The following is a 27,890-nucleotide window of genomic DNA, read 5'->3' on the forward strand; positions in this document are numbered from 1 at the left end:
CATTTAGATGATTAGTTTTATTAGCATATTATTGGGTAAAATTGCTCCTAATAATGTCTTTTATTTCTTCTTCATTGACTGTAAATTAATTTTTTTATTTTTCTTCTTTCCCTTTTTTAGTTCACTTAGATAAGAGCTTATCTGTGTTTTTTCAAAACTTAGTTTTATTTATTAATTCAATAATATTTCAGCTTGAATTTTATTAATTTCTTCTTTGATTTTTTTGAAATTTTTATTTGATATTTAACTTGTTTTTTTAAAATTTGTTCATTTTCTAGGTTTTTTGGTTGTTGCAAACACAATTCATTGATCCACTCTCATTCTTTCATTGATAAAAGTATTTAGTAATAAAAAAAAAATTCCTGAAGGATTCCTTTAGCTTCATCACCTAAATTTGTGTATACTGTCTCACAGTCATTTTTTATTAATTTATTTTGGTATATCAACAATCACTTCAATAAGATTTTGAGTTTTCAATTTGTCTCCCCCTCCCTCCCTCCCTCCCTCCCTCTCTCCCTCCCTCTCTCCCCAAGATGGCATTCAATATTGTATAAGCTATATATATACATTCCTATTAAACATATTTTCACATTAGTGATGTTGTAAAGAAGAATTAGAACCAATGGGAGGAACCACCAGAAAGAGGAAACAAAACAAAACAAAACAAAAGAAAAAAAATAGCAAATAGTCTGCTTCGATCTGCATTCAAACTCCATGGTTCTTTCTTTGGATGTGGATAGCATTTTCTATCATGAGACTTTTGGAGATGTCTTAGATCCTTGTATTGCTGAGAAGGGTTAAGTCTATCAATATTAGTCATCGCACAACATGGCTGTTACTGTGTGCAACAGTTTCCTGGTTCTGCTCACTTCACTCAGCATCAGACCATACAAGTCTTTACAGGTTTTTCTGAAGTCTGCCTGCCCATCATTTCTTATAGCACAATAGTATTCAATTGCATTCATATACCACAACTTGTTCAGCCATTCCCCAATTGATGTACATCCTTTCAATTTACAATTCTTTGCCACCAAAAAAAGAGCCCTTTGGGCATTGTTCCAAATTGCTCTCCAAAATGGTTGGATCAGTTCACAACTCCACCAACAATGCATTAGTGTTTCAATTTTCCCACATCTTCTCCAACATTTATCATGTTCCTGTTTTGTCATGGTATCCAATCTGATAGGTGTGATGTGGTACCTCAGAGTTGTTTTGATTTGAATTTCTCTAATCAATAGTGATTTACAGTATTTTCTCATGTGACTGTAGATAGCTTTAATATCCTCATCTGAGAACTGCCTGTTCATAACATTATCAATTTGGGAATGACTTATATTCTTGTAAATTTGACTTAACTCTCTACATATTTTTAAAACAAGACCCTTATCAGAGACACTAGTTGTAAAAATTCTTTCACAGTTTTCTACTTCCCTCCTAATCTTGGTTGCATTGGCTTTGTTTGCACAAAAACTTAGTTTAATGTAATCAAAGTCATCCATTTTATATTTTGTAATATTCTCTATCTCCTATTCAGTCATTAATTCTTCTGTTTTCCATAAATATGACAGTCATTATTTTTAATTAAATTATAAATTATTTCTATGACTTGTTCTTGACCCACCTATTCTTTAGGACAAAAATTATTTCATTTCTAATTAATTTAATTATCCCTTTTGCAGCTTTTTATTAAATATAATATTTATTTCATTATGGTCCATAAGAGATGCATTTAATATTTCTGCTTATCATCATGTTTCACTTGCAAGTTTCACAAAAAACTTGTAGCATTTTAGTGCTGTAATGCATGGTCAACTTTTGTAAAAAGTATCATTATGGGTGAGAAATATATATTCTTTTTGTTGTTGTTATTGTTGTTGTTGTTGTTCACATTCAATAATGTCCAAGTATCTATCACAACTTACTTTACCAAAATTATATTCAGGTATTTCACTTTATTTTTGTTTATTTTATTTTTAAATATTTAAATTCCCATGTATATGTGTGTATCTACATATATACATGTTTGTAAATATGTGTGTGAATGAAAAGGGTAAATTGAAATTTCTTACTATTTTTAGTGCATAATTCTTGATGTAGTCATTTAACTCTTTTTTAAAGTATTTGGTGCATATATAGTTATTGTTATTAATTCATTGTCTAGGATATCTTTTAGCAAAATATGATTTCCTTCATTATCTCTTTATTAAGTCTATTTTTTTCTGTTGTTTTGTATGAGATCATGATTTCTGACCCCTGCCTTTTTTAATTCAACTGAAGCTTAATAGATTTTTCTCCATTTATTTTAAATTTGTGTACAGTCTTCTGCTTCAAGTGTTTCTTGTAAACCATGTATTGTTGAATTCTGCTTTATAATCATAAACTCTTTCATTTTATGGGTGAGTTCAACCAATTCACATTCATAGTTATGACTGTTAATTTTTAGTTTATGCTAACTCTTTATAGTTCTCCTTCTCTTTGTTTTCTGCCCTGATCTTTATAAAGATAAGGGTAGTGAGAGAGAAGGAATGAGCTCCGCACCAGTGTTTTAGGTTTGTTGTGATCTGTTTCTATTCCCTTCCCCCTTCTTTTCTTTTCCTGTCTCAGAACCTAATAACAGGTTCTTATTCTTTCTTCATTCTCTCCCTTTTTGAGATCCATTCTTTTTAATTTGTTTTGCTCAAGACAGATCTCCTCTTTAACCTATCATGCCTCTTATTTGTTTCTTTCCCCTTTCCCCCTTTTTTCCTTTTTTTCTTGTTGGGTGAAATGTATTTCTGTACCCAACCATATGTGTCTATTCTTCCCTTCTTTGACCAATTCAGATAAATGTAAGGCTCAAGTGCCACATGACTCTCTACACCCTTTCCTCCTTGTTTATATAGATTACTACTTGGGCACTTAAATTGTGTGAGACAATTTTATCCATGCTCTCCCCTCCACCAGTATATTCCTGTTTTATTCTTCTTTTAAGATCATCAAAATATAACAGAACCACTTCCAGACTGTCTAATTAAACTCCCTCTATGACACTTGATAAGGATAAAAAAATTTATGGGGTATATATTTAATCTCTACTTATTAAAATGTAAACAATTTCTCTTTTTGAGCCTATTATGATTAGTCACACATGTTTACCTTTTCATGTTTTTATTTATTTCTTCATTTGCATTTTTAAAATCTTAAAACTAATCTTTTCATAAGGAATGCTTGGAAGTCTTCTATTTCACTAAAATTCCATTTTTTTTCTCCTTGTAGGATTATTGTCAGTTTTGCTGGTTTTATTCTTGGCCATAGTCTCTATCTATGCTTTTTGTAATATAGTGTTACAATCTTCCTTCTTCTTTACAGCTGCCAAATCACGCATCATACTACATGTGACCCCTTGGGACTTGAATGCTTTCTGGCTACTCATAATATTTTGTCGTTCATCTGGAAGTCGTGGATTTTTACTGTAATGTTCCTTGGAATTTTCATTTGGTGGTTTCTGTCAAGAGTTGACTGGTAGATTATTTCTATTTCTACCTTTCCCTTTGTTTCTAAGAGATCTGGGCAGTTTTCTTTTATGATTTCTTGAAATACATCTAGGCCCTTTTTTGTTGGTCATGACATTCATGCACTCCAATGATTCTTAATTATCTCTTTGATCTATTTTCTCAATTGTTTGTTGTGAATTGTTTCTTGCTAGAAGATACTTCATATTTTGTCCTGTTTTTTTTTGATTTTTACATTTTATTTTAATATTTCTTGTTTCATACAGTCACTAGCTTCTATTTGGTACATTCTAATTTTCAAGAAGTTTGTTTCTTAGATAAAGTTTTGTGTCTCTTGTTCCAAACTATTAATTTTCTTTTCTTTTTTTCATTCTATTCTTTATTTAAAAAAACATTTTAATTAATTTATTTTAAAATATTCTTTTTTAAAATTTTTGATTTTTAAATTGTTTTTCTCCCTCTCACTCCCTCCCATACCCACTTAGAAGGTAAGCAATATGATACCAATTACACATGTGAAATCATGCAAAACATATTTCTGTATTAGCCACATCTCCTCGCAAAAAGCAAGAAAAATAAAGTTTAAAAATTACACTTTAATTTTCACTCAGAGTTTATCAGTCCTCTTTTTTCCCCCATCATGAGTCCTTTGGAATTGTCTTGGATCATGGTATTGATGGGAGTAGCCAAGTCTTTCACAGCTGACTATCATTAAAACATTGCTGTCACTGTGCACAATCATCTCCCATTTTTTACCTTACATCAGTTCATATACACCTTGCCATGTTTTATTTTTTGTTTTTTGGTGTTTTTTCTGCTGAAACCGCCTCCCTACCTTGTCATTCCTTAGAGTACAACAGTATTCCATCACAATCATGCCACAAATTGCTCAGCCATTCCCCAACTGATGAGCATTCCCCCAATTTGTTAACCCTTTTTTCAAGTCTTTCTTCCATAGCTCTCATTTCTTTTCCCATTTTCTCCTCTAACAATAATAGTAATCATAACTCACATTTATATGGTGCTTACTGTATGCCAAGCACTTTGTTATTATTTCATTTGGTCTTCACAAAAACCCTGCAAGGTAGATGACATTATGATCCTTATTCTATGGATGAGGAAACTGAGACAAACAGAGGTGAAATGACTTGCCCAGGGTCACATAGCTAGTAAGTATACAAAGCTATATTTGAACTTAGGTCTTCCTGACTTTAGACCCAACACTCTATCCATTGCATTACTCTCATTTGCTTAGTTTCTTCCAGGAAGAAATTTTCAGGAACAGCTCACTCTGGGGACCTGCAAGTTACTTAAATATTCTGATCCAGGGTGAAGTTTGATCACTTCCCTCACCTCCCCACCCCATCTGAGCACTGTAAGCTCTTGAACTCGCTTAGGTTTATGCAACACACCAGTGGGCTTGCCCTCAGTTGGAGTTTCAGTAGCAGTTGTTGGACTCGCCTGCTATCAGTCAGCTATAAAGCTCTGTAATTTCAGAGTGACAGAATTGTAGGTTCTGATTTGATCTGGGATTTATGGCCTGATTACTCCACTGCAGGTGTAAGGCTTGGCTAGAGGCTGGAACTGAGAACTCACTCTGCTTGAGGGGTCAGAGCCACACTCTTGACTTCTCACTCATTACACTTCCTGATACTCCATACATTGGAGCAAAGTCATGCAGACCCCCTTCTATTCACACAGATGTAGCCTAGAATTGAGCAACGTATGACAAAACTGGCAGGTTTGTTCCTCTTGTACAAGGCCAGGATCCTCTTCTGTGGGTCTGGGATCATTTCTTTCTCTGGCATAGCGTCTCAGTCCTTTCAGTTTTGGAGCACTTGTATACTGCTAGTGAGACCTCATCCCATATCCACAGGCTGCTCTATCTGTCTCCCTGTGATGATCTAGAGTAGAAATATGACTCACTGTGATTTTTTTTAAATTTCCTGATCAGAACTCAACCCAGTATATATTTTAGATCTTTGTAGAGGAGTCATGTTGGGGAGCTGAGTTTTTCTTCCTGCAACTCCATCTTGGCTCTGTACAAGAAGATTATTTTTCAAGAAAGGGTGTGACTTGCTATCTTTGAGACCCTTCATAGCTTTGCAAAGGGAAGGTCAGTGATCCTATGATTCAGAAAATGTGTATTTGGTGCCCATTCTGTGCCAAGTCCAGTACCAGAAGGCAAAACAGTCCCTGCCCCCAAGGAGCCAGTAGTCTGCCTTGGGGACTTAGTATGTTTGCAGATTAGTGCTATACAAGGTAGACAATGACTGGGCAAAGGAGAGACAAAGTGCTATAAGAAAATGAGGAGGGAGAGTCCTCCTCCAAGTGAGGGCTTCCCCAAAGGCTGCATGGAATAAGCACCACCAGACAAAGAAGAAAAGGATTTTGCCAGGCAGAGTGGAGGGGGGAAGGGATTTCAGATGAAATGAGTCAGGGATGGGAGGGCTGGGGTAAGGTGGAGGAATGAGATGGCAGACAGGGAGGCATCAGCATAACTCAGAGAGTAACTTGCTTACTGCCTTGGAAGATAAGCAGACCTCTGTGTGCCCTTAGCCATAGCCTGGTTGCTGGTCCTTACCTCCCATAGACATTGCAGAATTGCTGCACTGTAAGGGGCTTCAGTGACCAGCTAACCTGTCTCCTCTGCTGTACAGCATGCCTGACAAGTGGCCATCCAGAATCAGCTTAAAGATCTCCAGCAGCCTGCTGTAAGAGACACAGGCTCCAGGAACAAGGGCAGCCCCTCCTGCCCCTCAGAGATGTGGCCTGAGGGTGAAGCCAGCTGCCTGTGGAGACTCACAGCCTCATCACAGAGCCATGGGGCTGGAAGAAGTCTTGGAGACCCCCTGGGCCAGCCCCAGCATTCACAGAAACCCAACAGAGGAAACACAAATTGCCCAAGGTTGCCAAGGGATGAGAAGAAAAGCCAGAGTCAGAGGCCAGAGCTGCAGGATCCCAGATCAGGCCTTCTTCCATGACACACACTGGTCATTGCCCCCTGGCCTGGGGAAGGATCCCCCTTGGTGACTAGCCCATTGGCTCCAGAGTTTAAGAGCAATTCCCTCTCTTTTCCTGTACTCCAAGTACACAGCAAACTCATCACCTCCTGCTTGCAGACACATTACTCTGATACATGAGTGCTTCCCAATGAAATGAGCAGGAAATCTGGATTGTGAGGGAGCAGACTCCTGGCCCCCACACTTCTCTTGGTCAATGACTGGGAACCTTGGCCTGCAGTCTCTACCATTCTCCAGCCCCTTTTAATAGATTGGCTCTTTTTCCTCTGTGCCTGAAAACATAACCCTTGCTCCTGCTCAAAAGCTGAACATAATTCAATTGAGAGGTGTGTTTGTCTCCACATTTCCTCATGCCTGATGATGAAGAGGTCTCAGGCTTTCACCAATGGAATGGCACAGATGCCTAGGCAGTTTCTCCTCACACAGGCAAAAGAACAGGTTTATTAATCTATGGATCCCAAATGACTTAGCAAAATGCTTAAAACGTGTGCAAGAGGAGAGTGCTAATAGAAAATCATCCAACAAAGATCCTGGCTGGGGAGCAGACCTGGGGGAGAGATCTGTCAATGGGGGCCTGGACCACATTACATTGGCTCCATCCATGTGTCTGGGAGTCCCAGTATGGTTACCTAGCCATGGAGCTATGGGCAAGTCCCTTACACATCCTCCATCCAGGCTAGTCCTTTCCTGCAGTAGCTATTGCTACAGGGCTTATATTAGATGATCTTTAAGGGTCAGAAATTCTGGGATTCTAAATGGCAAGTCTCAATCTCTGCTATCAGGAGAGGGCAGAAGCCATGAGCTCTGTTTGGGAGCATAGCTCACCATCCTCTTAGGAAACTATCTCCCTGGGATTCACAGCTGACTAATTCCAGCCTTCTAGGCTCCTGGAAAGATCACAGACTGGTCTGTAAATGCAGCAAACAGACAAAAGAGGAGGAAGCTGGCTTGGCCAGAATACAGCATGGCTCTCTGGGAGTTTGGGGTGCTTTGTGAGCATTACTGAGCTTATGGCAGCCTGGAAGGGAGGTGAGGGCATGTGGCCAAGCAGGCTTCATTCATCCAGGGACCTCAGGCACCATTTAGAGGCCTAGTATCTGAGACTAAGGAGCTGACCCCCCAGTGCCCTCAGCCCTGATCAGGCCACATATGGAGCCCTGGGCTGAGCATTTAGGTAGATCACTGACAAGCATAGGAACCTACAGAGAAGGTTGGTGGGGATAGGAAAAGACCTTAAGCCCATTCCCTAAGAGGAATGACTAAAACAACCAGGATTGTCAATCCTGGAGAAGAGACCAAGGGAGTTCTCCAATTTTTTGTTTTGTTTTTCTGTTATATGGGGGAGGGACTAACTTCAACCTGCTTAGTCCCAGAGAACAGGATTAAAAGCAATTTGGGGAAGGTCCAAAGAGGCAAATTGAGGCTGAAGGTCAGGAGAAACTTCCTGTCAATGAGGAGTGGTCAGAGGTAGGCCAGGTTGCCTCGAGATGCAAGCACTGGCATGGGGCCCCCTCCATAATTAGGGCTCACTTACAAGAGACAGGATGACTGTTCATCAGTGATGTTATAGATGATCTTCTTGGTCAAATCTGGCTCAGACCCAATGCTGCTGAATTCCCTTCCTGCTTAGAGAACTGGGACTTGTACAGGTGAGAACATCCATTTTCACCTACTTTGATAGGTGAGAAGATAGGAGTATTTGGTCCAAGTTAGAAAATGGGAAAGTGGAGATGGTGTGAGATATGGTTAAAAGGTGATTCAACAGGGCTTGCCTACTGATGAGATATGATGGATGAGGCACCAGATCACAAGCCTGGGTGCTCAGAAAAGTGGCTTTGTCCTCAGCACACAAAGCTAGGAATGAAAGGATGGAAGGAGGATGTGTTTATACTGGGTGCAAAGTGCTGTGCTCAGGACCCAGTTTACAAATAGAAAAGGCAAACAATCACTGCCCTCAAGGAACTCACATTCTAAGAGGGCAAAGCTCAGTTTTGAATATATTGAACATGTTTGAAAATGTTGAGCTTGAGACAGTTTAGGGACACAGAGTGGGAGATGTTCTGCAGGTGGTCAATGACTCAGACTGCCAAGCTGAGGAGTTTCCATTTTGTCCCAGACACAACACGGAGTCTCTAAACTTTCTTGAGCAAGAGCACCATGACCAGACTCATTATTTTAGGAAATCCAAAATGGAGGCTTGTGAAAGGTAACTGAAAAGAATGGAGGATGGAGGCAGAAGGTTATGGAGCAGATGATGGAAATAGTCACAAGGTGATCCTGTGATGCAGGCCTGGATGAGGGGAGCTGTGGTGTAAGAGGCAGAGGGGAACAGATGTAAGCCATGTGGTGAGGTGACCTCAACAGGCCTTGGTACCAGGCTGGATTGTGGGGTGAGGAGAATTAGGAGGCAAGGATAACATCAAGGTAGCTAGCCTGGCTGTTGAGAAGGATGACAGTGCCCTAGATAGATATAAGGAAGCTCAGAAGAGGAAAGGAATTGGGTGGAAATATGATGAATTTTTGTCTTATACCTGTTGACTTCCTAATGCCTATGGAAAATCCAGTTGGAGATGCTGAACAGGCAGTTGTGGGGCTGAAACTCAGGAGAGAGATTAAGAAGGAGTAGAGGAGTTTGGGAGTGGCCTGTATAAATATCATCACACCTATGGCCCTGTGGAGCTCAACCACAGAAAGGGAAGTTAGAGAAAGAATGTCCAGGATGGAACCCTGTGTAAATCTGCCTTTAAGGAGTGGGACATGGATGGTAATCCAAGAAAAGAAACTGAAAAAGATCAGTCAGAAATGTAGGAGGAGAACCAGGCTAGGGTCATGAAAATTCAGGGAAGAGCGGATAGTTGGTCAACACTGTCAAACACCACAAGGAGGTCAAGAAAGATTAGGACCAAGGAATGGCCATTGGATTAAGCAGCTGGACCATTGGTAACCTTGGAGAGACAGATTTTAAGTCAGTGGTAATGTTGGAAGCCAGATTACAGGACAAGGCATCGTTGGGCATGTAAGGAAGTAGAATTAGCAAATGGAAATGAATTTTTCAAGGAATTTGTCTGGGAAAAGGAGGAGAGATATAGGACAATAATTTGAGGGGATGGCCAGACCAAGTGAAGTAAGTTTTTTTTAATAAGATGAGTGATCTGAGCTCATTTGAAGACAGCAAGAAATGATCCAATGGAGAAAGAGACTGAAAATCAGACAGCGGTAGGGGGTTGTAGAAAAGCTTGGGAGAAGATGGGATGGAGGACTCAAGTAGAAGTTTTGGCCTAGGCAAGGCAGGTGAGCTCTTCATCAGACTGGAACAAAAGGGAGAGAATGAGAGCTGCTGTCAAGTCATCTGTGATGTGAGCTTTGACCAGTCCTTCACCCCTCTCTCAGCCTCAGTTTAACCAAGTGTAATAAAAGAGAGTTAGACTCAGGAACCTCTGATCTACATAAGCCCTCTTCCACTACCCACCAAATGGTAGCCAAGTTAGAGCAAATAACCAACCAACAAGCAAGCAGCTTTATTAAGCACCTACTATGTGTCAGGAACTGTTCAAGGTGTTCAGGATTTAAGTACAAAAGTGAGATATCTAGTCCCTGTCCTCAAGGACCTTACATTCTGGTTAGGTGAAGATGTTGCTACATGTCGGGGTGGGGGAGGGTTTGGGGGAGTGTCAAGGAAAAGCCCCTGCTGGTCTTCAGGGAACTTGGAAGTACAAGAATTCTCAAACATGCCAGATGTCTGTCCTCAAGAGCTCCTGGTGGTAGGACAGACTAGATGCACTGAGGGAACTCAGAGAAGGAGCCTAGTCTTTGGGCTTGGCCTTGGACAGAAGAGAAACTAGCTCAGTCCCCTTTGCTCCTCTCAGAAGGGTCTATTCCTCCTGTGGGGCTTACAGTCCTGCAGTCCTAGAGACTCTGTCTTCAAGGACTTCTGGGTGGCTCCACGTGCCCAGTACTGGGCGGCCTGAGGTAGGGCCCAAAGAGTCTCCCAAGGAGCCATCACAAGGCCCATCTGCCTGGGCATCAGTTGAGAGGAGGAAAGCTCAGTCACCACGCAATTCCTGACCATTCCCTTCCTCACCTACTAAGTACTAGCCCTAGGAAAGGTGTCAGAGCTACAAAGATAGTGCTAGAGACTGCCCTGTTCTCCAAGAGCTTACACTGACGGGACATGGCTGCGGGAGGCCTGCTCTTCAGATCCTCAGAGACAACGTGCATTGAAAGAGAATTCTCATTCCTTGGTCTCCAGGCCAGTGGCTCTGCTCCCTCCCTGGGAGGCTGTCCTCCTTGGGAGCCTTAAATCTGCTCCATGCGAATACAGTTGAGCGATTCTCCCAAGAGGCTCCTCTTTAGATGGGAGCCCTTCAGCACTAAATTCTGCCATTCTGTGAACTTAGGAATCCCTCACCTTCTTTGACTGGAGCCTGCCAAGATGGTAGATTCTGGTAAAAGTGAAAGGCAATACCTGGGGCCAATGTGGACACCACCAATGAGTCCTAGTCACTCAGCTCTGGCCTGGATGACAGCTGGCCACATCCTGCTGCTTGAAAAGGACAAGATAATGTCAGGGCGCAATCCCTTTGCTTCCAAGGGCCATGGTGTCCCCAGAATGGACACTGCCACATGGGCACCATACCTCAGTGGCTGGTCCTTCTGGACTGCTGTCACATTGAACCCGGCTGGACCACAGAAGAGACACATAGTCCTGGTTTGGCCAAAGTGGGTCAGCTGTGCACCCCCAGCCTTGGGCCTCCCATTGGAGCCTGCCACCACAAGCATATGGGCACATACACACACACACACACACACACACACACACACACACACGTGCACATTTATGTGCATCCCTGTCATTACAGAAGCTGGGCTCCCCATGGTCTCACACACAAACCCACAGATTCAGACACACACAGATGTTCATGCTCAGGCCTGCATCCCAGGCAGAGAACAAGCATTCCCAGGATGAAGGCATATTCCTCATTCAGAATCTGTCATTTCTGATAAACCCCTCACTTGGGATGGAGGCTGCAATTTCTCCATTAATATGAAAGCCTTCCCTCTCTTTTTCCTTTGGGCTGAGCGTAGTGGAAGGCATAAGCTAATATTAGCATCCGGAACAGCAAAGTCGAGAGGGGTGAGCAGAGGAGAGGTGACCTTTGTCAGCTCCTCCAGGGTGGCCATGGCCCCTTGCCCTCAGTGCCCTGTCCACCAGGACAGAGCCTGACCTCCCTTTATTCTATGGTTTGGGCCTGCTTTGTCTCTGGTGTTGTCTGGGCTCCCACAGCAGTGTTCTGCGACTCCCTGCTCCCTCAAAGAAGGTGGGGTGGACAGGCCATCAGTAAGGTCCCTGGCCTGCACTGACCTCTCTCCACAGCACCAGCAGATGGGCTGCTGCCCTCCTGGCTCCTTCCAGGCTCTGTAGGTCCCCTCCTGACTTCTGGGAAATTCGTGGACTTTGCAGGCCTCTCTTACTTCTACTTCTGGGCTGCTCAGGCTGATGGGTCCTGGTTTCTCATCCTTAGTCCTGGGTTCTTCCCTTGTTAAATTGCTGGAGTCTCAGAACCTCAGCACCAGAATGGGACCCCAGAGACATGTAACCCAAGCCACTGCTGAAGAGGAGTCCCTACCTCCACATCCCCATGATGTGGTCACTCCAGTGAGGGGGAGCCCTTCTGGTCAAGGCAGCCCATCTCCCTCTGGCCCAGCTCTGCTTCTGAGGTCAGGCTGTCTTCTCATTGTTCTTTGGAGCCCCAGGGCCTGACACACAGTAGGTGGTGCTTCATAAAGTCTCATTGATTCATTGTTAAGCACAGGTCTGCAAGGTCCTCATCATGTGGCTCTGGGTTCCCTCGCCACACCCAGGTTTCAGGTTCTCCTTAAATTCACCATTCACTTTTGGTGCTCTGAGCCCCGACACGCTGACCCAGCAAGCCAGATGGCACTGAGTTCCACAGGACACCAGGCCGATAAAAGCAAGAGGAATCAGGTCAGAAACTCTCCCCAAATCATCCCATGGTGTCCACTGCCAGAGAAGGTTGAGGGTGCACTTCAGTCCAAATATCCAGGGCTCTTGACTTCCTTGTAGCCTGGTAGTCCCAGCTCAGAGGCAGCCTTGAGGGCTCTGTATTGGGCAGGCATAGTGGTCTGGAGGGCAGTGGTCTTCTCAGCACGGTGACCAGAGGACTTGTGAGGACTCTGGCTGCAGCTCCTACCCCCAGCAGCATGGTCTAGACATGCTGGTGATGCCTGCCCATGGTCTCCTGCCGGTGTCCATGCCTGCCAGACACCCACACCTCCCTCCCCTCATAAAGCCCAGCCTCTCATCATCTTTCCGAGGCCAGACTGAAATCGCCACTGGCCAGTTGGAGCCCATGCTCTGGGACATTGCCAGGTTCCACAGCTCTGACACAGTCTTCGACAGGGAAGGCAAGCCCTGTGGGGGCACCCACAGACATGCCCCTCCACAACAAATGAGGCAAACTATATCTCCCTCCAATTAATTTCCAGTTTTCTCCTAGTTCTGACCTCAAGGGCCAAATAGATTATGCCAATCCCTCGTCCACACTGAGTCAGCAAGCCTTGAGGAAGTACCTATAACAGTGAGTCCCCCAGACCCTGATATCTGAAGGTCAGAGGGATTACATGGCACCCCTCCTCCAGGATTCCCAGCCCCATCAATGCCACTCCCCCAATTATAGGAGGGCACCTGTACTCCAGCTCTGTTTAACCACCAATAGTTGGGTTGGATTTTTACAAACGAATACTTCCTCCAAATGTATAGCAAAATACAAACATATACCCCAATATGTAGCCCCCCCACCTCAGCTCCCATATAGCACAGCCCCAGGCTCCATGTCCAAAATCCCCCTTTGTCTCAATTCTCAGGTATCTTAGGTTTTCAGAATTTCCTCACCAGGCTGGCTGTGCCATCTGGCCAAAGACCCTGCCCCCAGGACCCTGCCCAATGATCCTGTCCCCAAGGACCCTGGCCCCCAGGATCCTGCCTGCATGGCTCAAGCTCCTGGTTCTCATGGGGAAGGGGATTCCACCCCCTGCACCTAGAACCTATAAGGCCAAACAAAGCAGACCATAGCACAGGCCCCAGCCCCATTCTTGGGAGCCCCTCCCTCTCCTCCAACAGTTCATGGCCCCTATGCAGTAGGTGAAGAAAACATTCACCTCTCTGAACACTGACAGAAAACAGCATGGAAAGAGAGGGGCCCCAGTCTGGAAGTTTGTAGTGAGGCACTGTGTTGTAGTGAGGCACTGTGTTGTAGTGAGGCACTGTGTTGGGGCCACCCAGTCAATCAAGAGGTTACTCCCACCCAGCCCATATGGTCAGGGACCACAGGCTGCCTTCTCCAGGACACAAGTTTCTCTGTGTGATCTGGGCATCCTCCAACACCCTGTTACCCCAGGCACTGTGCAGAGCTCAGGCAATACGGGAGGCAAACGCAGCATCCCTGCTCTCCAGGAGGTGACAGTCCAATGGGGAGCCGGCATGTGGATAACCAGGAATGTCCACAGTAAATATGGTTAGTGAAAGGTAACCTGGGGTGGGGGGGGGATGGAATAGGGGGATAAGGAAAGGGGGAATTCCTACCTTCAGAAGGGGGAACGTGAGCAGAGAAGAGCAAAGCAGGTTTTTCACCCCCTCATTTGGGGCATTAAGGGGCCAGAACAGAAAATTCTGACATGTTCCCCCAGAGTGCATTGACAAGGCAAATGTGGCCTTGGCTGAGGATTTATTAGGACTGTCATTACTCACTGGGGAAGTCAGAGGTCAAACAGCCCATTAACAAGCGTTTATTAAGCACTTACTCTGTGCCTAACCCTGTGCTAAGTGCTAGGGGTACAAAAAAGGCAAAAACACATCGCCTACCCTCAGACAGCTCCCATTCTAAGGGGGCTACCACATGTAGGCAAACAGGGACACCCAAGATGCATACAGAGGAGATGGAAGGCGGTGGCAGAGGAAAGCCCTAGAGGAGCTGGGATCTGAGCCGGGCTTTAAAGGGTGGGTGGATCTCAGACAGCAGAAAGGAAAGCCTTCAGCTGCACCCCCCCCCCCCGCCCCGGGCTGGAGGCAGGTGGGGCTGCGGCAGCCCTGCCAGGAGCCTGTTCCTGAGGCTGTTGCTCCTCTCATTTCCTCAGACTCGAGAGGTTTAATCTTGTGGTAATAAATACGAGGCTGCTCAGGCCATTTGTTCAGGTCTCACAGGAAATTATTGCTTCTGGAGTTATTACATCCTCACCTGGGGGACACGGCAGCTGGCTGCTCAGCTCTCATCATGGGCAGCATGCCTGTAGCAAGGACTCCCCCGATGGGTCTCAGCCTAAATTCTTCAGATTTTCTGCCCCCGGAGTGAGTGGTGAAGGTCCTGGGGCCATGCAGCCTCAGAGAGACCCTTGCCCATCTACCAGACAAGCTGCCCGGCTGGCCTTTTAATAGCGCCCCTTTCCAGAGCACGCCAGGTTGACCGGGCACAGAGAGTGTGCAATTCACTGCACCAATTCATCTGCTCCTGTTCTTTGGAATTCCTTCTTCTGGGTTACAGATGGGAAAACTGAGGCTCAGAGAGGCCAAACAAGGTGCCTGAGGTGGCTTACTCCACCCTAGGTGTTCTGACTCCCCATCAATCATTCCAAGAAAGAGAGGGACAGAGAGAGACAGAGACAGAGAGACAGACAGGGACAGAAAGACAGAGACAGAGAGACAGGAAGAGACAGAGAAAGAGACAGAGAGAGACACAGACACGGACACAGACAGAGACACACTCAAGGACAGAGACACAGAGACACAGAGATGGAGAGCAGACGCACATCTTTAAGGGCAGCATCACGCCCAAGGAGCTGGAGATCAGCTTTGACCCAACGAATTGTTTATCACTAGAGAATCCCTCGCCTCGAGGTCCTTCGGAGAGATCTCCAAGAACACCGTGGTGAGGCAATAATGAAGCCAGACACATATCCCTGTGTGGCCAAAGGCGGGCCATTGGGGTGACAGGGACGGCCTCTCAAGGATCCTCACTGCTGATGGCCAGGCAAGCCGGCGGTATAGGAGCCGCTGGGAATTCTAGGCAGGCCTCCAATGATGGCCATACCTCAGGAAGACCAGGGGAAGGGGCTGCTGAGGCTGGAGGAGGGGCGTAGCAGCGTCTTTCAGAGTCACCGTCTTTTGGAAAGGAATCGCCCTTGTTGGGCTTGGGCGCAGAGAGCAGAGCCGGGATCGGTGGGCGGGATGCAGAGGCAGGTCCATGTTCTCCATGGAGCAAACAGGGCCTCCAGAGGAGAGCTGTCTCTGGGCGGTCCGTGCGTCCTCGGGAGACGATGCGCTGTCCCGTACCGGAGGGCTTCCGGCAGAGCTTGGGGGCCACTTGCTGGAGACGGAGAACCGGGAATTTTGAACGGACGAATCGGCGTCAGATCTTTGTCCTTTGAAAGCAGATTGTATTTTTTGAAATTCTCATCGTCAGTTACATAGATCAACAAACAGCTATTTCCCAAACTGGGGCTAGTGACGGCGCTCTCGCCCTCCCAGGGTGGGCTGTGAGGATCAAACGAGGCCGTACCTAGAAAGCGTTCTGCAAACCTTCCAGCTGTCTGTCAGTGCTGCCCAGCGGCTCTGTTATTAGTCGGTACTCTTATGAAGCGCTCCGTTGACACTGAAATGCAGGCCTCCTGACTGGGGCAAAGAATCTTGGAGCAGAAAAGACCCTCTGGTCCACCCCCCGCCCCATGACAGGTAATGAACCTGTGGTCCGGGAGTGGTCTCTTGCCCAAGGACACACAGGTGGTGAGAGGGGCAGGATTGGCACCCAGGCCCTCTCTCCCCAGGCCAGTGCGCTGTCAGCTATTTCCTCGCAGATATCCCCGCTTCCAGCATCCCCCCTTCACAGAGTTAACAGAATAATCCCCATGAAGGGAGATCTGACCACATTGCTCCTAGGACTCAAAGACCCTCAATCACTATCACTAGAATAAAATGTAAACGATGGTCCGCTAGGGGGCGCCATAGTGTACAGAGTGTCAGGCCTGGAGTCAGGAAGACTCAACTTCCTGAGTTCAAATCTGGCCTCAGAACTTACTATCTGAATGTTGGAGAAGATGTGGGAAAATTGGAACACTAATGCATTCTTGGTGGAGCTGTGAAATGATCCAACCATTTTGGAGAGCAATTTGGAACTACGCCCGAAGGGCTATAAAAATGTGCATGCCCTTTGACCCAGCAGCAGCACTTCTAGGGCTGTATCCCAGAGAGATCATACAAATGGGAAAAGGACCCAAGTGTACAAAAATATTCATAGCAGCTCTTTCTGTGGTAGCAAAGAATTGGAAATGGAGAGGATGCCCATCAATTGGGGAATGGCTGAGCAAGTTGTGGTACATGAATGTAATGGAATACTATTGTGCTATAAGAAACGATGAACAGGATGATGTCAGAAAAACCTGGAAAGACTTGTATGGACTGATGCTGAGTGACATGAGCCGAACCAGGAGAACGTTATGCACAATAACAGCCACATTGTGGATGACTAATATTGATAAACTTAACCCTTCTCAGCAATGCAAGAATCTAAGACATCCCCAAAGGAGTCATGATGGAAAATGCTATCCATATCCAAAGAAAGAACTATGGAGTTTGAATGCAGATTGAAGCATACTATTTGATTTTTTTTTCTTCTGTTTTGTTTTGTTTTCTCTTTCTGGTGGTTCCTCCTATTGGTTCTAATTCTTACTTGCAACATCACTAATGTGAAAATATGTTTAATAGGAATGTATATGTATAGCCTATATTAAATTGTGCACCATCTTGGGGAGGGAGGGGGGGAAATTTTAAACTCAAAAGCATATGGAAGGGATTTTGTGGTCATCACTATTGTCATTATTGTATTTATCATTTCCCATCTCCCCTATCCCCAGTGAAATGGAAGACCTTTGGGGTAAGGACCTTCTGGTTTGCCTTTATCACCCTCTGTTCTATCACCACTGCCTTCCATATCTTGGTGCCTGTTTAGCAGAATTGAATCTACTCAATGCCCTCTATTTATGGGTAAGGCAGTGAGGAAAAGGGAGCTTTCCAAGGTCACACAGGGACCATGGGAACTGTGGTCTGTTCAGCCTTGATAACTTTCAGCCAGCACCACCCTACACCCAGGGCATCTCTTGTCTTTCTCACCCAGATGACCTCTCTGGGGTGACATGGAGGGAGGGGGTCATCCTTTCCTGGTCCTTGGCAGGTACTGCTGTACCTATATACCCAGGCTGCCCACATATCCCTCCTCACTTTTACCATATGCTTGGCCCAGGTCCCCTTCTGCTGCCTCCCAAAACAAAGGCATTGCCTATTTATAAAATTGGTAATGATGGCCATACAACCCAATTGTGTCTTGTATTAAGAGAGGCATTGTAGTACAGAAGGACCTGGGTCCAAATCCCAGCATAAATTTGGAACTATGCCCCAAAAGCTATAAAGCTGTGCATACTCTTTGATCCAGCAATACCACTACTTGTTCTATATCCCAAATAGATCCAAAAAGGGGGAGGGGGAGAGAACCTTTTTGTATAAAAATATTTCTATCAACTCTTCCTATAGTGGCAAAGAATTGGAAATTGAAGGGATGCCCATCAACTGGGGAACGGCTGAACAAGTTGTGGTATATGAATGTAATGGAATACTGCTATGCTATAAGAAATAACAAGGAACATTATTTAAAAAGAAACTGGAAAGACTTACATGACTGACACAAAGTAAAGTGGACAGAACCAGACAATCGCTGTGTGATGAAGAACAGGGAATGACCCAGCTGTTCTCAGCAATGCAAAGATCCAAGAGAATCCTGAAGGACTCAATGGTGACAAATGGATCTGCCTCCAGAGGAAGGGCTGATGGACTCTGAATATGTACTATTTTAGTTTCTTTTTGTTCTTGCTTGCTTGCTTGCTTGCTTTCTGAGGTTTCTTGTACAAAATGACTATATGAAGATGGTTTACAGAATTGCCCAAGTATAACCTACATTGATTACTTACCATCTCAGGTCTCAGGGAGTGTGGAGGGTGGAGAGGGAGAGGGAGAGGGAAATAGAATTTGGAACACAAAACTTAAAAAAAAAAGAATGTTGAAATTGTTTTTACATGGAATTGGAGGAAAATAAAATACATATTTTTTTTAAATCCCAGCATAAGAGCAAGTCTCTTTCTTTCTCTGGCTCTCAGTTTCCCCTTATATAAAATGAGAAAGTTGGAGTAGCTATTCCCTGGGGCCCCTGCCTTCTCTCAAACTCTTGAAACCTGAGTTATGACAGTGGAGTCCATAGCAACTGTAGCTTTTGCTAGCTGCCTTTTTTTAATGCCTCAAGGCATTTCTTGGTTTGGCATTTGCTGCTTTGTTTTTTAAAGAATTCTCATGGCTGGATTCCAGGCTTCTCCATATGACTGCCTATTTCAGGCTCAGAGATGGTGCCCAGCAGGGTCCTCAGGCCCCACCTCTCAGGTGCGCCAGCAGGTAACAAAGGCTTTCTCACTAGCCTAGCAGGATGCAAAATTCAAAATTTCCCAGAAAAGCTTCGTGTGCAAAATTCTCTTAAAAGGCCTTCCAAGCAGGAGAATGCTCTACCCCCAGATGCCAAGAGAAGGCAGAGCTTCTGTCTGCTGGGGGTGGGGATAGCTGGGAGGGGGATGTCCTGAGACCAACTGCACTGTATCAGGAGGACAGGAAGCAGAGGCTCTCTTCAGAGCTTGGGAGGCTGCTGTCCCTGTTACCACTGATTAAGGCTAAGGTCTGTGGGAAAAGGAAAGGAAGATGCACGTGGAGAAGGGATCCTTAGGGGCCCCATTTTACTATGAACAAGAAGGAATCCCCCTCCCTCCTTGCCCCTCTCCCACCCTGCTGCTCAGAGTGACCAGGCTTTGGCTGAGGAGCAGAGCAGAATAAGATGGAACTCAAGAAGAGAGAGGACAGCACTGCACTCTAAGTCAAAGGGATAGGATTAGCTCACCCTGCCCCACCATGGGCTGGCCAAGGCTAGAAGGGTTCAGGGGTCCCTAGCAAAGAATGACTGGCCCAGACCAAACACCAAGCCTTGAGAATGAGTTCCATCCCCCAGGCATGTCTGCTGCCTAAAGAGCTCATTCCAATATTCCAAGGTCATATGACGGTTCCCTGAAATACAGGTAGTTCAAGAAGGAGGCAGAGTTTGCCAGCAGGATGGGAACTCAGAGCTGATTTCTAATTGTGTAAATCTACAAATCCACACACTGTCTAGATAACAAATCTTCATTGCGCCCAGGGAGAGGCAGGCAAAGCTGAGCAATAGAAGACCATCCGCTCACTGAGAATGATGGAGAATGTGAGGTTTCTTCAGCACTCTCCACTCCCACCCCCAGCATTGAGGATGCCCACAAAAAGCAGGGTGGGCTCGGGCCTTCCTTTTAATTGAACAGAATCAAGAAAGAGCCTATCAGCACCACCTGCTGCTGAAAAAGAAGCATCCCTGGGATTCATTGCTGTAGAAGCTGATTTCTTTTTAATTACTAACAGAATTGATCAATAAAATAATTAGTAATAGCTATATTTGGAGAGAGACATTTATTAGTCATTTTTCAGCCAAGGAGTAAGTGTAGAGACAAAAACACAAACTGAACTGCAGAATATTCAAATGTTTCTCTCCATGGTGAAAAACCAATCAACAACTAATGTATGAGGCAAGTAAGAATAATTAGAAAACTCATAAACCAAGATTACGTTTACAGTTTCATTATGAAGTAGAGACATTCATCAGCGGAAAGGACATTCAATGCCTTCATCATGGCTCTTAAAGATTAATAAAAGTGGCAACTGAGAAAGAAATACACAATTTATAGCAACTTCCTGACCTCTCCCTACCTCCTCCTTTCCTCATACTTTAAGGTCCCAATCTCACCCCCTCCATATGGTCTTGGTTAATACCTCCAGGTGAGGCTGACTGTTCCCTAGCTCAACCTTCCACAGCCCTGGGCTTGCACCTCTCTCCTATGTTTATCACATGTCAGTTTGCATTGTTAGATTAACACACAATAAGAAGAGACCATCTAGTGAACCCATAACTGAATTAGAAGCCTCTCTACAACATAGTCAGCATATGGTCATTAATTTTAAAATAGATGTTAAGCTCTTTAGTAAGAGTGAACCCAGTAACTTATTACTTCAGATGTGGTCTGAGCAGGGCAGGGTTCAAAGGGACTAAATTATATATTTTTGTATGTGTGCCTTATTCCCTTACTAGACTGAGCTCTGGGAAGGCAGGGACTAGTATTATTTCAGCTTTCATTTTCCCTCAATGTCTGATACCTTCTACATTGTAGATTCTTCATTAAGAACTATTTAAGTTGAATTTCAAACACATAGATGGAGTTTATAGTTATCGTTTTCTCACCATAAGTTACCCAGTCAACAAAGCTTCTCATTTGGTATGTCATCTGACTCCAGGCTACTTTTATTGACAGCTAAGGCTGGAACTGTCCTCAGAGACTGTCTAGTCTATATCCATTACTTTATAAATAAGGAACTGAAATTGAACAGCTTGTTCAAGAAAACACAGAAAGTAAGGAGCAGAGCCAGAGACTGGAGGCCAGGTCTTCTAGGACCCAGTCCAGTGATCTTTCTCCTGAGAGTGAAATAATCACTCCATTTTAGCTATCTTACCTAGATGAGAACACATCTCAATCCATCAATCAATCAAAAAACCTTCGACTAAGTACAGAAAAGACTTTGAAAGACATGGATGAACCGAAATGATGCCAGACAAGAAGACCATTCTAACTGGCTATAGGATTTCCTTTTCCCTCTGGGTCCTTTATAAAAAGTACTGAGGTTGCTGGAATAGGAAGCATTTCCATAAATTATATCATGTGGCTTTTCAGCAAACTTTTGAGAAAGGACCATCTAGGGGAGGGAGAAAAGAGAGGCTTGGGTTTTGATGATTACCACCAGATCTCCACCCCACTCCCTTTAACAAGAAAAGGACTTTTCCAGTTTCAAGTGTCTGGAGGATGTTGGACTTTCTATTTTCCCATAGGCATCCCAGACTGTGTCTCTAGATCAGCTGGTGAGGACATCTGTCTTCCTGGAGCCAAGGACCAATGAACCTCAAAGTCCCACAAAAGAGCCCAGAAAAGAAAGGGAAAATGGCCATATCTTAAGGAACTTCTTGAGCACCCCATTAGTGAAAGAAAAGGACTTCCAGCAACCAAATGCTAGGAGTCACCCCTTTGCCACAAGGGTTCTCAGGTTGGAGACCTTGGGTGTGTTTGTAGGAGAGTACCTCCCAGACCTTTGGGGGAATGTTTTTGTACCAACTGCTCTTACTGCCCCATCTTAGTAAATATCTTTTCCTAAAGCTACTAAAGGCTTTTAGATGACTTTGAACTGATAATCTGGCAGGGTAGGGTCATTGCTGTCATTCTTGTTCATCTTTCCTTTCCAAGAGGACCAATGACATCAGTGACATCACAGGTGATGTCTTGACTTTCATGTGAATTGAACTGTAAGGCAGGGTTGTGCAAAGTAATCAGCCCCACTCTCTTCTCCAGAGTCATCAAAGTCCAGAGGCAGAAAAAAGTCAGGATGACTGGTGATGGCCAGGGATGCAGTCCATGACCTTGATGTCTTCCATGTCTGACCAAATTCTAAGTGCCCCACAGTGCCTACTTCAGTCGCCTTCATGGCCATTGGAACACATTGTTCTCAGCTGCCCATTCTGCTGGTGGAAGTCTTCACATTCTGGGGGTAGACATTCCACTAACTCACCAATGAGTTTGAGGCCCCTAAGTTACCCTCAACTTGGTTTAGCCCACCTGCCAAGATGGTTTTACTGGGGGAGTGCTTCTAGGAGCCACAAGTGAGTGTTGGGACCCAGGTGGTTAGAAGTTAACCCTAACCCTAAATTCATGCTTACGCCCCAACAACCCGCAGGTGGGAGGAGGGACTTGAGCTGATGTCATTGGGGAACCATTCCTGCTCTTTGTGAGTACCTCCCTGAGAAGGAAAGAGAATCAGCCTGCTTCTGGGGACACAACTTATCTGAAAGTAGGAGTTGGGAGACTAATGTCCTAGAGCTTAGATGGACAACAGAATTATGTCTTCTTCACTGTCCCCCCATCTTTCCATCTTCTTATACCTTGGGCCCTCCCTTCCCACACACTCTTCCATCCATCACTGGCCTCCTGGCTATTCCCTGCATACGACACTCCATCTCCTGACTAGACATTTTCACTGGCTGTCCCCAGTGCCTGGAACATTCTCCTTCATCTTTCCTGGCTTCTCTGGCTTCCTCGTAGTCCCAGATAAAATCCCACCTTCTACAGGAAGCCCTTCGCAGTCCCTCATCATCCTAAGGCCTTCCTTCTGTTGACAATTTCCTCTTTGTCTTGTCCACAGTTTGCTTTGTTGTCTCTCTCCCCATCAGACTGTGAACTCCTTGAGGGCAGGGACTGCCTTTTACCTTTCTATTACATTCTTCTGCTGAGGCAGATCCGGTAACCAGTACTCAGAGGCATGGGGTAGGGAGAACAAGCATGGGGTATGAGGGAAAGGATGCAAGAGACCAGGTGTATCTCTGTGTCTCTGCTCAGAGGTAGATCCTGGCCTGGCTGATTCCCATAGTCCCCAAATCCAGGAGATCGAGGCTTACCATTGGGGGGAGGGTCTGTGGAGCCATAGAAGGATAAAGAATGAAAAGGAATCCCAAAGGCAACTAATAGGGAATATAAGAAAAAAATATCTGAGAAACCACCAGATCAAGAGAGAAATGCTGAGTAAAAACCTAGCTCACAAGCATAGGAACGTGAGAACATAAGGAAGGATGAGCAAATTCTCAGAGAGAAACCAAATCTCTGCGAGCAAACATAATGAAATGAAAGAAAAGGAATTGCTATTAGCCAATGGAGAGAATCCTGTGAACTCCCCAAAGATCATGGGACAATAGAGAGAAATTCCAGAATGGCCCAAAAGAGAAATAAAACTCTTAGAAGAAGCTAGAAAATGGAAGCAAAACAGATGCCCTAAATTAGGGAGTAGCCGAGTAAATGTGGTGGAATGGTATGGGGCCCTTAGAAAGGGGGCTAAATGAATATGAAACACTCAGAGAAATGTGGCAAGGGGAGAAGAAGAAAGGCAAGAATGATGACGACAATGATGTGCATGGAAACGGCCCCCACAGAGCCCTGGGACTGATGGCTGCGCCAGAGGAGAGGAGGCCAGGCGCATCCTGCCCTCCTTCGCCAAGGTGACTGGCCCCAGCATCCCAGCCCGGTTGGACCAGATACAAGCTCAGACTCAGTTCGAGTGCCGGGGAGACCACCTCTGCCCCAGCTGTCTCCCACTGGAGATGCCCCCACTATTGCAGCCCTTCCCCTCCCGGGTGAGTTCTTGTGTGGCACCTCCACCTGAGGAAGTTCCCAGGCCAGCCCCTCCTTCCCTACCCCCACCCTTTTCAGTTTTCCTTTCTATTTTGTCTTCTTCTCTGAGAATGTATACTCCTTGAGGGGAGGGTCTGGCTTTCCTTTTGGTGACATTTTGAGCCCAGTGTCTGAAACAAAGGCAGATAGGTGGCAGAGTGGTTAGACATAGAATCGGGAAGCCCTGAGTTCAAATCCTGCCTCGAACAAGTCTCTAACCTCTGTCTGTCTCAACATCCTCATCTGTAAAAAGAGATAATCTCAACAACCTCCCAGGGCTGTTGTGAGCATAAAATGAGATAGTATTTGTTAAGTGCTTCGCAAACCTTAGAATACTATGGAAATATCAACTATCACTAATAACTGCTTTATGTAATCTATTCTAGTTTTGTTTAATTGCTCTTTTAATCTTTATTACCGTGGGTGGTTCATTGTGAGAGGGAAAGAAGTGAAATGAAGAAATGAAGGTGATGCAAAATTAAAATAAATCAATAAAAACATGAAACAGGTAACGGAAACAATTTTTCTGGTGCTGAAAACTCAGAAGGGAGGAGAGAAGGGAGGAATGGAAGAAAGGAAGGGAGAAAGGAAGGAAGGAAGGAAGGAAGGAAGGAAGAAAGAAAGAAAGAAAGAAAGAAAGAAAGAAAGAAAGAAAGAAAGAAAGAAAGAAAGAAAGAAAGAAAGAAAGAAAGAAAGAAAGAAAGAAAGAAAAAGAGATCCTGTCTCCTAATTATTCTGGTGATACTGCACAAAGGATGAAACATAGTGATCCCCAAACCAGAGATGCAGAGCCTCCTTTGAAACGGGGGCACAGTTCTCAGCAGGTCCCCAGCATTTTTCACAAGACAGCCATACCCCCTGTTGGCCTCCTGCTCACTGCAGCTGACCTCCCATGGTGTCTTCTCCAGAGGTCAAACTGTTTCATCTCTCTCTCCCTCTCCTTTGATTAAGAACAGGAGAGGTCTGGGCTTCTGTTAAGAATAGGCAGTCACCCTAAAAACTAATCAAAATCAAGAGGAGCCCATTGACCCATTCAAGTTTTTTGTTTGGAAAAGCCAAGAAGAGCCACGGGTTCTGGAGAGGTGCTCCAGCTCCAGGGAGAAGGAATGCTAGAAAGTTGCCCTGGCCCAGGATAAGGAGATACCAGGATCCGTCCCTCAGGCAGCCCTAGCACTGTGATCGGGGAAGTGGACCTTGGGCAGTTCCTTCTGCATTGAGTTCGGCCAGCAGTGATGGAGCCCTGAACCCTGGAAGGAATCTGGGATCACAATGACCCTGCAAGAGGAGCACTGCCTGAGCTGCCATTCCCATTTTGTGCACAGTGAGACTGAGGCTTGGATATGCTAAGCAACCACCATTGCCATATACCTGGTCAGTGCCAGGGCCACAACTTTCATTCAAGTCTTCTGGCCCCAGTCTTAGAGCTCCTTCCACACTGCTGCTCTGTCCCAATTACCCCAAGATTCCCAGCCAAAGAGGGGCTGAAAAGGAAAATGGGCTCAGCAGGACAGGTTTGGGAATCACCAAGAAGGAAGACCTCCCAGGATTTGATGGGAATGGAGATGTATTGTCCTGGGAAGAGAAGGCTCAGGAGAGCCAAGGGCTGCCTTCAGATATTTGAAGAAATGTCCCATGGGAAAAAGACTGGACTGGGTCTGGTTGGCCCCACAGGGCAGAACCAGGAAGCCAAAGAAAGGAAGATTGAGATAACGTCAGAGCCCTCCAAGCAGGAGCTGGGATCTTCTTCCATCCTTGAAGATCATCAAGTTGGGCGGGAGGGCCCACTGTGGGGGAAAGGATCCTGCAGTTCCTTTCATGTCTTTGTTGACCTAGAGACCACTTAGATCTCCTCCAAGTCTCACATTCTGAGATTTTGAGACTAGGAGGGGAGGGAGAAAAGGGGGCCAAAGATAATTCTGTGACTGAAAAAAATGGTGAGAATGGCAGAAATGGGGGAATCAGGATGAGCTTAAAGAGGAGACCCAGACTAACTGTTGTAAAGCAGCTTCTTCACAAACACCATGGAAGGAAAGTGGACATTTTACACATTAGGAAACTGAGAACCTAAGAAGCTGTGACCTGCTCTTGGTAACACAGCTGATGAGGAAAGAGTGGATGGATGAAAGGAACACTTAAGCACCTACTGTATGCCAGGCACAGGGCATCTAAGCACAAAAGGCAAGACAGCCCTTGCCTCAAGGAGCTCACATTCTAAGGAAGAAAGCCAAGCAGGGAAGAGGTGTATGTGGTCAGGGAAGTCACATTTCTTCTCAACATCCCTGAGGGCAGCCCAGGAGGAGGACAGAGCTCCAAGTCCCTTGGCTATGGTCACTGGCTCTCCCATTTTGTGTCTGAGCATAGTGGCACTGACCACCAGAGGGAACCACACATGCACACTCACACACACTTACACTCACACATGATCTTTTACACACATTCACACTCACACACTCTTAGACAAACTCACATATATTCTCTTACACACACATTCATTCACACTCTCTTATATAACTCACACACATTCACTCACACATTCTCTTACATACATACTCAAACACACACTTGTACACACTCACACATTCTCTTACACACTCACACTCACTCACATTCTCTTACACACACTCACTCACACATACATATATGCATATACACATACGTAAGCCAAAGTGGTAGGAAAGGAGCTAACTCCTAGCCTTCCCAAAGAAAGCCTAGCAGATCAGATGACTGATGAGATGACACCATTAAAATAGGGCAGATGCTTCAGATTGCTTCATGTCCCTTCCTGAGGACAGTGGTGGGAGCTGAGGACTGTGACTCCAGGACCAGCTCTGTCCCCACGTGGGTTGACCTGAATGTGACTCCCCCTCCTCCAGGCTTCATTTCCCTCTTCTATACATGAAGATGAGATCAAGCCCTTGGCAAATCTAACAATGTTTGATCTATGAAAGCCATCTTTTCCTCATAATCTTTCTTTTCCGGATGATGTAAGTATGAATTAATTAGTTAATTAATTAAGGGCTGACTAACTCAGACAGTGTGGAAGGGGTTTCCCTCAGAATCAAATAATCCCAGAATCCTGGGGCTGGAAAGTGCCCCTCAGACATTTAGGGCCACCCATGCCTATGTGTGGAATCCCCACTTTTAGGCCCCGGATCAGTGGCTGTCCAGTCTCTGCTTGAAGACATCAAGGGGGCAAGCTCACCCAGCCCAGAAGGCAGCTATCTCACCCTGGGCCAGATCCAGGGTTAAGAAGTTCTTCCTGACACCCAACTTAAGTCTGACCGTTTGCAGCTTCCCTCCCTGCTTCTGGTTCTGCCCTCTGTGATTAACGATGATGGCAACAGCAAGGATAATGAGGATAATTACCATCTACATGACAATTTAAGATTTGCAAAATGTTATCATATGTATATGTGTCAGTTCATTCACAACAACCCTAGGAGGGAGATGCTAGTGTTATCCCCATTCTTCAGAGAGATGTGAAGTGACCTGCCCAGGGTCACACAGTCAGGAACATCAGACATTGAGAGCAATGAGAGCTAAGCCAGATGAGTCAAGGAAAGCTTCATGCAGATGGGGATGTGGGGGAGTAATGGGGGCTCATCTGCCTCTGCAAGGAAAACAGCTGCCATGGACCTGCCTGGATGACCCCACCTGCCACCTCGTCCAGGACGCTGAGGAGAATTGGCTGGGACAGACCTTAGGGGTCCTAGCCCCCTCCTTCCCTGCCCCCAGCTAGAGTTTGGGCAAGCTTGGTCTGCTTGACCTGTTCCCACTTCTCCATGTGGCCCTCTCTAGCTGTTACTGTGCACAAAGCCTGGCCTCCTCTCCCTCCAGGTCTACAGACCATGGGAGAACAGAGAACACCTAGTGCAGACCACCCCCCATCCTCGGATCCTGCCCTCAGCATCTCTGAGCTCCTCAGAACTGTTGGGAGGCA

General features: G+C 45.4%; 1 pseudogene; it reads right to left on the reverse strand.

Annotated features, from left to right (window-relative positions):
• Positions 1-6,115: 6,115 nt before the first annotated feature.
• Positions 6,116-27,890, reverse strand: part of LOC144455480 (WD repeat domain phosphoinositide-interacting protein 2-like) — a 78,716-nt pseudogene continuing 56,941 nt past the window's right edge.

This window comes from Phascolarctos cinereus, unplaced genomic scaffold, assembly GCF_003287225.1.
Source record: "Phascolarctos cinereus isolate Bilbo 61053 unplaced genomic scaffold, phaCin_HiC Scaffold_2;HRSCAF=192, whole genome shotgun sequence".
Classification (NCBI taxonomy): Eukaryota; Metazoa; Chordata; class Mammalia; order Diprotodontia; family Phascolarctidae; genus Phascolarctos; species Phascolarctos cinereus.